Source organism: Triticum dicoccoides, chromosome 5B, assembly GCF_002162155.2.
Source record: "Triticum dicoccoides isolate Atlit2015 ecotype Zavitan chromosome 5B, WEW_v2.0, whole genome shotgun sequence".
NCBI classification, from domain to species: Eukaryota; Viridiplantae; Streptophyta; class Magnoliopsida; order Poales; family Poaceae; genus Triticum; species Triticum dicoccoides.
In genome coordinates, this window is record NC_041389.1 from 530,618,722 (window position 1) to 530,628,225 (window position 9,504).

A 9,504-nucleotide genomic window follows, 5' to 3' on the forward strand; every position below is an offset into this window, starting at 1 on the left:
AATGAGATGGGTTGAGAAAATGGACTGAAAGCAACAACAAAAAGTCAGCCAGCTGAAAACATAGCATGCTTCGGAGTTTAGTCGGTCCGAATCTGAGGAGAAAATGGGAGAGAGAGAACTAATATATCATGCTTCTACTAGTCTGAGATGAGAAATCATCGAGATTTTTTTTCCGCTTGGTATTATCTTCTCGGTAGTAGGGATGAAAACGAAGCGGAAACGGATGGAACTGAGTGCTACCACATTTGTTTTCATATTTTTTTGCAGAAGCGTAAACAAATACAGAAACCCCGAAAATGAATACGGAAACAGATACTATTGGAAACGAACATGGAGCGAATACAAAGCGGACACGGAAACAGAAGTGGTCGTTGACCGGAACTTAAAACCCCCTTTACACACAAAAACAAACAAATATAATTAGTTGTTAACATGGCTACAAAATAATATCATTATTTTAGCAACTTAGTGTAGTATTGTAGTAGTACTGAACAATTATGTATAGAGTCAAGTTGAGTACATGTGTGGTAGTAGAAGTTGTGCCTCAGATTCATTCTACTAATTATGTCATTGTATGTTGTTTGATGGTTGGACCACAAAGGAGACATAGGTATATAGTAAAACGGAAATTCCATATTCACGGAATCGGAAAGTTCCGTTTCCATGTCTGTTCCACCGGAAAACACCGTTCCGTTTTTGTTTTCCTTTCCGCATAAAAATTCCATTTCCACTTTCGTTTTGCAAATTTCTGTTTCCGTTTTCATATTTTCTCTTCATTTCCATTTTTCCTCCGGAAAAATAGAAAGTTTCCACTTCATTTTCATCCCTACTCGGTAGCATTTTAGGATAATGTTCTCCATGTCGGGTTTTGCGTTTCGGAAGTATTGTTATGGTGGAGTTGTCTTGCTGACTGACTAATCTGACCAAGATCAGGTCAAGTCTAAGTCAGGCTCACCAATATTATCTTTTCTTTTTTCGTAGTGGGTCTAAGATTACTCCCCTGAGTAGAAGTGGAGTCGACTCGTTGAACGTCATCAACTATTGCCGAGGACAAGATCAATGGTGGGATGCAGCCACAGCGATCTTTGCCGAGTACATAGACTTGTCAACATCAATAGGAAAGGTCATCTTCTCTCATTGTTTTCGTGAAGCAAATTCAGTTGCTCATGAGCTAGCAAAGTTTAGTTTTTTATAATAAATGTGATGACAGTTAGCCAATTGGTGAACGATGTAACTATTGTTTGATTTTAATAAAGCTAGCCATGATGGCCTTTCTCTCTCTCTCTCTCTCTCTCTCTCTCTATATATATATATATATATATATATATATATATATATATATATATATATATATATATATGGAAAATAGATTCTACCATCTAGTGGTAGTTACCCCCATCCTGGCAACCATCCGATCTCTTCCCAGGTGTGGCCTTTGATTAGCGGGTCCCACCCGGTAAGAAAATCAGCTGTATGGTTCCGACTTTTGTGCATGGAATGTATATAGCGTGTCGTCCAACAACCTGGCTATTTATGTGGCCTGGATCAAGCTCTCGTATAAACAAAGGGTAAAATATTTAATAGCACTTTTCAATTTGACGTTTTGTTATGCTGGAAATCAAGCGTCTCATCTTCTAATGTTGATTCATAGCTTCATGGTACGAGAAAGTTCCCTTGTCGATCAAGATGTTGCCTGCAAACTAAGCCGCCATGGCGCCATTATCGCTTTTCATTGGATCTCACAGCTGCTGAAGGTATCATGTTGACACATCTACTTGTAACAAATACACGTATGTATGTATGTTAACCTTTGATCTGTGAGATTGCAGTTTTAACTTTCTGTTTGAGCTAGCTTCTGGGTTGATCGATGCCTTCTCTGCCGATGTGGACGCAACACCACCATCATCACCGTACCAGCCCCTATCTTATTGTCTCTCACAAACTATTTTCATGCACGGATCAGTCACGCACGAACAAACCATGCAATCGGCCGCTCGGACGCCGCCACGGTAGAGGCGCCGCCTGGATGGGAACTCATCATGATGATGGTTTGGATCGATCCATGTTGTTATCTATACATGTAATACTATGTTCTTTGATCTCACATTACGTGTGCTAATTTAGTTTTCTGATATACGTAATTTGTTGATTTTATCCTGAGATTTTGTGGGCGCCCAGGTTGTTCATGCTGCTCGACGATGCCCCGGCGGAAAGCGCCGATCGGATTTCCCTAGGCGACCTGACCTACATATGAATACAACTTCCCTTCGTTAGACCCATTTTTTTTAAAAGACCCATTTTTAAAACCAAGCCATGAAGGCCAACCTGTTCTTCTGAATGTGGAGAAGACTGCCATTGCAGCAAGACACGTGGATCTAGAGATTGAAATCTAATTGTTGTAGAACAGCCAGATCTGGTGGAGTATGTAATGGCCATGTAGTGTCCACCGTCGGCAGTATGGTGGGAGCCTGCTGACCTTGGAGAACTTCTGGATGAGGACGAATATACTTTGGCGTCCGCTCAAGATGTGCATGTTGTTTCCTGCAATGAATGGATGACATAATGGATGCATCATGTATGTATCACGATCATGTATTACCGAACGCACCAGCTTGAATATAAACAAACTCTATTAGCAACAATATTCTCTCCATATACTATTTCAGTATAGTGTGCATATACTTCATACTCTCTTTCAGAAAATATTATATTCGACATAGTCTAAAGCAAAAATAAAGCAATCCATACTCTCTCACGTCAGCATATTTTACATCTACCACTGAATGCTTTTTGAAGTATATAATTGTTCATGTTCTCTGTAAGCATATACTGACATACACCATACAACATACAACGTACTCCCTAGTGATCTAAACGATCTTATATTTATTTACAGAGGGAGTACTACCTTGCCTATTAGACTCCATACTATTCTTCAAAGAATATTATACTTCATACTACCTTTTGTCACACTCTTTTCTTCCTTTAATACTCTTTTCTTTCACTCTACATACTACATACTACTTTTTTTGCTAGGAACGTACTACTACTACATGTGCATCCACCATCAGGTGCTTGAGAAATTAGATGGAAATCACCCACATATACTAATATATAGTTAAATAGAGTCTTGTTCAATTCCATTGGCATACTCCTTCTCTTGATACTCATGCCGGTTAGTACACCCTTTACATGGCATGCCTCCATCTACTGTGTAGGACATAATATACTCTTCATACTCTACACGAATCTGGAGTATATATTCTTTGATTATTTTGGAGTATATAGTACGTATAATACCATTAGGAGGAAATTCTACTCAAAGATACTCCATTCCCTATAGAGTATACTACACACTCCATACTATCTTTTGTATATGCCACACTATTTTTCTATATACTCCATACTATTTTTTTATATACTCCATACTACATGTTTTATGTATATATACCCCATAGAGCAGTCTGTGCAAAAATACCCTGAAAATTGTCTCCCTTGTTAAGGGAATACCTCCCTTCTTATGAGTGTTCTACCTTTTATAAGTGGTGCGCCCAGACACATGCTCCATAGAATGTTTATTAGAGATTAAAATATGTGTTATCCAGAAAAAATGCATACTTCTGATTCTTATTGGAAAATGTGCATACTACATACTCGTTTCCATATAAGGGTACGTGTATGGAATTTGTATAACGTGAATTATTTCTTTTGGAGAATGTAGTATGTAGTATGTAGGTCGCCGTGCCTTTCCAGGGAATATGGAGTGGATGTAGGATGCACTTATCCATTCAGCGTGATGCGTATGCATGTAGGCAGGAAGGTAGCAGGTTGTTATAGGTCGTTACGAACAGTGAATTATTTAATTACTTAATTGGAAAATCTAGTTAGTTGAGTGCTAATGGATCCTTTCCGATCCGCTAACCCATCTGGCTTGCATAAACTTAGGAGACACGTGGCAGTGATGGATTTGCTATCCACACTAGCTCGGATGGTTGTTATCAGAACCATTCCTTTGCTTTGGGATCCGCACCTTTGGGTGGATAAGGTTCCGATTTTACCATTTGTTGAATTTCGCCATGACATAAGAGGAAAGCTTAGCCAAAGCGTTATGGAGGCTAGGGCCAGGAAAGGCAACCTAGCCTCCGACGTTGCAGATGTACTCAGGGGAAAAGATGCCACGCCTTTTGGAACCAGCAGGGGGCGCCAGGAGCTACTTTGAGTGAGCTACTGAATTGACTGATTGGTTATTTGCCAAAAGTTCTAACGTGTGGCGTGCTGGTCTAGGTGTGTGAAAACTACCATTTTCGTCTAGCTAGTTGGACACGGTTAGGCACCGTTTTTGGACTAGTAAAATGATATGTGGCGTGCTGGTCCGGAGTTATAAAACTTGCTATTTTCGTAAGTAAAATGAATACGATTCTGCACCATTTGTAGTACTGACATGCAGACTGATGAACTCGATTTTGCAGACGAAAAAGACCATGCATTGGCATGCATCCAAAAAAGAGTGCAGAGTTATTGTCGCTCCATTGTTCCGTATGGGCATGTAATTGCTAACGCTGCCGTCCAGCTAATTGTTTTGCATATATCAAGTATCATTCTCGCTTTTGCTCCCTGCGCTCTTGTAGCACTGCTAACTACCGATCGGACGAATGGAGGGATTGGGAGATGGTCTAGCGAGCAACGGAAGTCGGGGTTCCGCCGTGAGCATGGCTAGGATTGAAGACATGTTTGCAGGCGCCATTATCCCTGCCGGCGAGGATGTCCATCCCAGCAGTAACGACGGCCAGCAAGTGCGTATATGTGTTCCTGGAGCTTTGATTACGAGTGAAAGATTTTTTGCTGAAAATATATTGTTGTTTGTTTTCCAGTACCTTGATCCACCAACTTAGTCTGAAGCAATTTTCTATGCTAATTCCTTCGGCCAAGCAAGGCGGGGCACTCTCGATACATGGAATGCCTGTCCACACAGCAGGGAAGAACGACACACATGGCCAGGTTGGTTTTGCTGTTTTTTTTCATGCTAACTGAAATTAAAATACGCATGCAATCATCGTCATGGTTCCAAAATCCTCCCTGATGGAATTGACCATTACAGAGCACTACTTTAGCGAGTCCAAACCTAAGAATAGAATTAAATCCGTACCACGATACAAAACGCACTCTAAAGCATACGGAAAAAAAATACATCAGACTCATATTACATAACCTGCAAATAGTTTCTCAGGAAAAAATACGAGTCTCTCGTAACTTATTTGATATATAATGGAATCACCGTGGTTCGCCTCGCAAGTCCTTTGCAGATGCCCCGCCCCCCTTCGGACTTGTTGATTGTGTCCATGCTGAATTGCTGATAGCGATAATCTTGCCAAATTTCTTGGCCCACCTCTCAACAATCAGTCTGGCAAATCTTGAATTTTGCAGGGAGTTGCCAGATGTTCTTGGCTAATCCCAGAACTTCATAAAAAAGAATCATCCTGGACTGGTCGATCTCATATCCTAACTTGGTGAAAACAAAAACATATGGCGCATCAGGGGAATTGCTCGTGATTTAAGTTGATTTTGTGCCGTCGTTCTGATGTGAGGGTTTAAGTATACGTACCAGCGATAGAGTTCTCTGTAGCTTTGTCCCCATCCACTGCCTCGCATAATGTAGCGCCACGATCCCGTTTGAAGCCCTGAAGTTGTTGAACGCGAAACTTTCAGCCCAGTCAGGAAGTGGAAGGAACATGGAAGAGTCGAAGAGAGTTTGCTCAAACTCTACTACGTGAATGATGGGAGGGACGCACCTCTGACGGAATGATTTGAGGAATGCTGTATTCTTAACGGAGCAGTACCATGATGGAAAAACTGCGGCGGCTCGAACGAGGTTGTCGACGCTTCCAAGATGGAGAAGATCTGCTGCATCAGATCCGGCTCCTCGCGGAGCAGCTTCTCGATGGGGCAGCCATCGTGCATCTCGCTGTGATTTCTATCGTACGCTCTTGGGTGGAGTAGTGGTTCTTCGCTGCTCAAAGTGAAAATTTGGTGTGTCTAAATGCGATACATTTCTGTCCTCACACCAAGCTCTCTCCCTTTGTGTGGACCTGATATACAGAGAAAAGCTTGATGTAGGGGCCATGACACGCGCATCGAAGACTGACGATATTTGTGTGCGTCTCGGGCCACGCTCAGCGTGTAGGAGGCAGTGGAGGACACAGCCCTACTCTGGTTTTTTACCGGCAGGAATCCTAAAGGCATGGGCGTTGACGGCTCAGTATCTGCAGACGTTGAAAATTTATCTCTGCCGTGCTCAACTTTATACATGATGACGAATGGTTTGAATGGTTGGATGCAACAAGGTATAATTCAGTGCAGAACCATTTAGAGCATCTACGGCCCGGTACATCGTGGACATCTCCGACGACGAAGATTAGTTAGAGCAGTACGTAGTACCTAGTATGTATTACGTATGATTTCTTTTACATACTTTGTATGAATCTAAGGGCTAAAATATGAAAAAATCGAATGTAGAGTAGAAGATTTGTGGCATGACTGTTCACTGTCCGCGATGCGTCCGTAGTGTTTGAAAGGTCAAATTTGTCAAGTCCAGCTCTAGATGATCTTACATCGGCAATACATTTTATGCAGGGCGGCCTGCTATCTTCACATACAAACAAACTTTGTAACGAACATTAGTCACATCGGACCAATGTTTGGGTGATTTAGAAACAACGTACTAATCTTGTTATCTCGTATCCTTAGATTCACAAGTTACTGTAATAACACCTTTTTAGGCCATCAAAAATTGCATTTTAACTAATCTAGGGGCACTTCTAGCCAGATCCTGAATCGGCGTTAGTGGAGAAAAAAATTATCTTCAGCCACGTCCCACCTCCCTATTTATCCTCCACCGCTCGGCGGCTAAGTAGATTTTCATGCCTCGCTAGCTGCCTCTGCCTCTCGTCCTCCCCCATCCCCACCGCCGGCGCGCCCCCCTACCATTCCCCAACCACCCCCTCCTCCCAATGGCAGGACCGCATGGCCGGCGCTCCCCGCCGCTATTCTGCAGCTCGAATCCAAGCCGCATCCTCAAGGCGCTGCCCTGCCGCCGCCGTGCCCCCCGCCCGCATCTCTGACATCCCGGACCTCCCTCCGCCGTGGCAGCCGCAGAGGAAATACCTCGGCATCCACCAACATGCGTAGTGGACTTGGGTGGCGGAGATCACCGACCGGGAGATCCATACGAAGAAGTGGATCGGGTCGTTCCATGCGATGGAGCTCGACGCCCTGGAATATGACCGGTGGTAGGTCCAGTTCTGCGACATGACAACGAGGCTCAACTTTTCATTTGTGATGGCGCCCCCACCTCGTTCCAGTGGCACCGGGGCTGGTGGATGCCGCGACGGCTCGGGAGGACCAGGAGGCGAGGAAGCGCCTCGTGGCGGAGGCCGCTGACGAGGAATACACGGCGGACCTCCATCGCCAACACCCCGAGCTCATGGAGGCGGAGCAGGCCATCTTCGCGGAGCGCACGGTCGACGATAATAGTGCGAATGGTGTCGGTTGGTGGAATGACACCTTACATAGAATGTACTCATGCATAAAAAAATCGTGCCCTCGGGTGGATATGCATGGTTTTGAAAATATAAAACGGAGGTTCTTGTGTAACGATTAACTTAAATAGACGGCTCTCGTGCATAGAAAAAAAGGCTGCCCTCAGGTGGGTATGTATGGTTCCGACAATGTAAAATGGAGGTTCGTGTGTAAGCGTTGTCGTGATGCTATATTTAGCTATCTATCGCTCCATCCCTCTCTTGTCCTTTATAATCTGATTTAACACGCACACAGCATAAAATACTTACATAGGGGGTCGAATGGTGTCCGTGGGTGCAACGACCACCTTACAGAGAATGTGCTCGTGCATAAAAAGGGTCCCCTCAGGTGGACATGCACGGTTCGGACAATGTAAAATATTGTACAACGACCAACTTATAGAGAAGGCTCTCGTGGACAAAATAGGGGTGCCCTCAGTTGGGTATGCATGGTTCCGACAATGTCAAAAATGGAGGGTTCTGTGTGTAAGCGTCGTGGTGGTGACAGTGGGTGCAACATCCACAGGAAAGAAAGGGTTCGGCGTGGAAGGGTGCAGGTAGGTGCAACGTCATCGGTATATGAAATGTTTGCGTTCATATGTAAGAGGGTCCCCCCTGCAGCTATGAATAGTTCCGATAATGTAAAATGGAAGTTCTTGTGTAAGGTGAGGGTGATGCTGTATCTTGTTATCTATTGCTCTCTTTCTCTCTAGTCCTTTAACATCTAATTTAGTGCGCGCGCATCTCTAAAAAACTTACAGGGGGTCAAATGGTGTCGGTGGGTGCAAGGAGCACCTTATAGAGAATGTGCTCGTGCATTAAAAAAAGGCCCCTCGGGTGGATGTGCACGGTTCCAACAATGTGAAACTGAGGTTTTTGTGCAACGACCAACTTATAGAGAAGGCTCTCGTGCACGAAAAATGTGCCCTCGGGTGGGTATGCATGGTTCCGATAATGTAAAATGGAGGTTCTTGTGTAAGCGTTGTGGTGATGCTATAGTGATGACGGTGGGTGCAATGTCGATTGCAAAGAAAGGGTTTGGTGGTTATGTGTAATCTAACATTACGATGACACATTGTGAATGAGTTATGGAATCAACTGGAATACTGGCATGGCATTACAATATAAAACTGAGGTTCTTGTGCAACGACCAACTTATGGAGATGGCTCTCGTGCAGAAAAAAGGGTGCCTTCAGGTGGGTATGCATGGTTCTAACAATGTAAAACGGAGGTTCTTGTGCAACAACCAACTTATTTGAGATGATTGTCGTGCACAAAAAGAATGGTGCCCTCAAGTGGGTATGCATGGTTCCCACAATGTAAAAGGAGGTTCTTGTGTAAGAGTTGCGGTCATGCTATAGTGATGATGGTGGGTGCAATATCCACTTCAAAGAATGGGTGTGATGGTTATGTGTAATCTGACAATGCGATGACACGTTATGAAGCGGAGATGGCCTCGTGCACACGTGTCCGCCTGCTGTCCGTTTATTGTCCTCCCCGATTCAAAATTGTCCCAAATATGGGCCACAAATGGGTACGAAGTGGACAGAAGCGGAAGCTCCCGTCGACCGTTGTCGTCCGCTCGTGTCTGCCCCTGGTCCCACCTATCAGTGACTGCGCATGAGCTGGCGTCTACCTCCACAACCGCCGTGAGGAGGAGCGAAGCCACCCGCGAGACCACCCGCGCAGGCCGCCGATGCGCTCACCGGCGTAGGCCTCTACCTCCCATTCTGAGCTGAGCCCTCCAACCTCAGCACGCCGCATGTCGTACGTTTCCATGCAGTCTTCCCGTTGCCCGTGGCGGAGCAGCCGGTGGTGCTGGCGCTAGAGCTCATGGGGCTCGAGGCCCTTCACGCACGTCGTGTACCACGACCTCGCGCCGGCTAACCTGCTCGTTGGCCCGGATGGCGAGGTCAAGATCCTCGAGTTC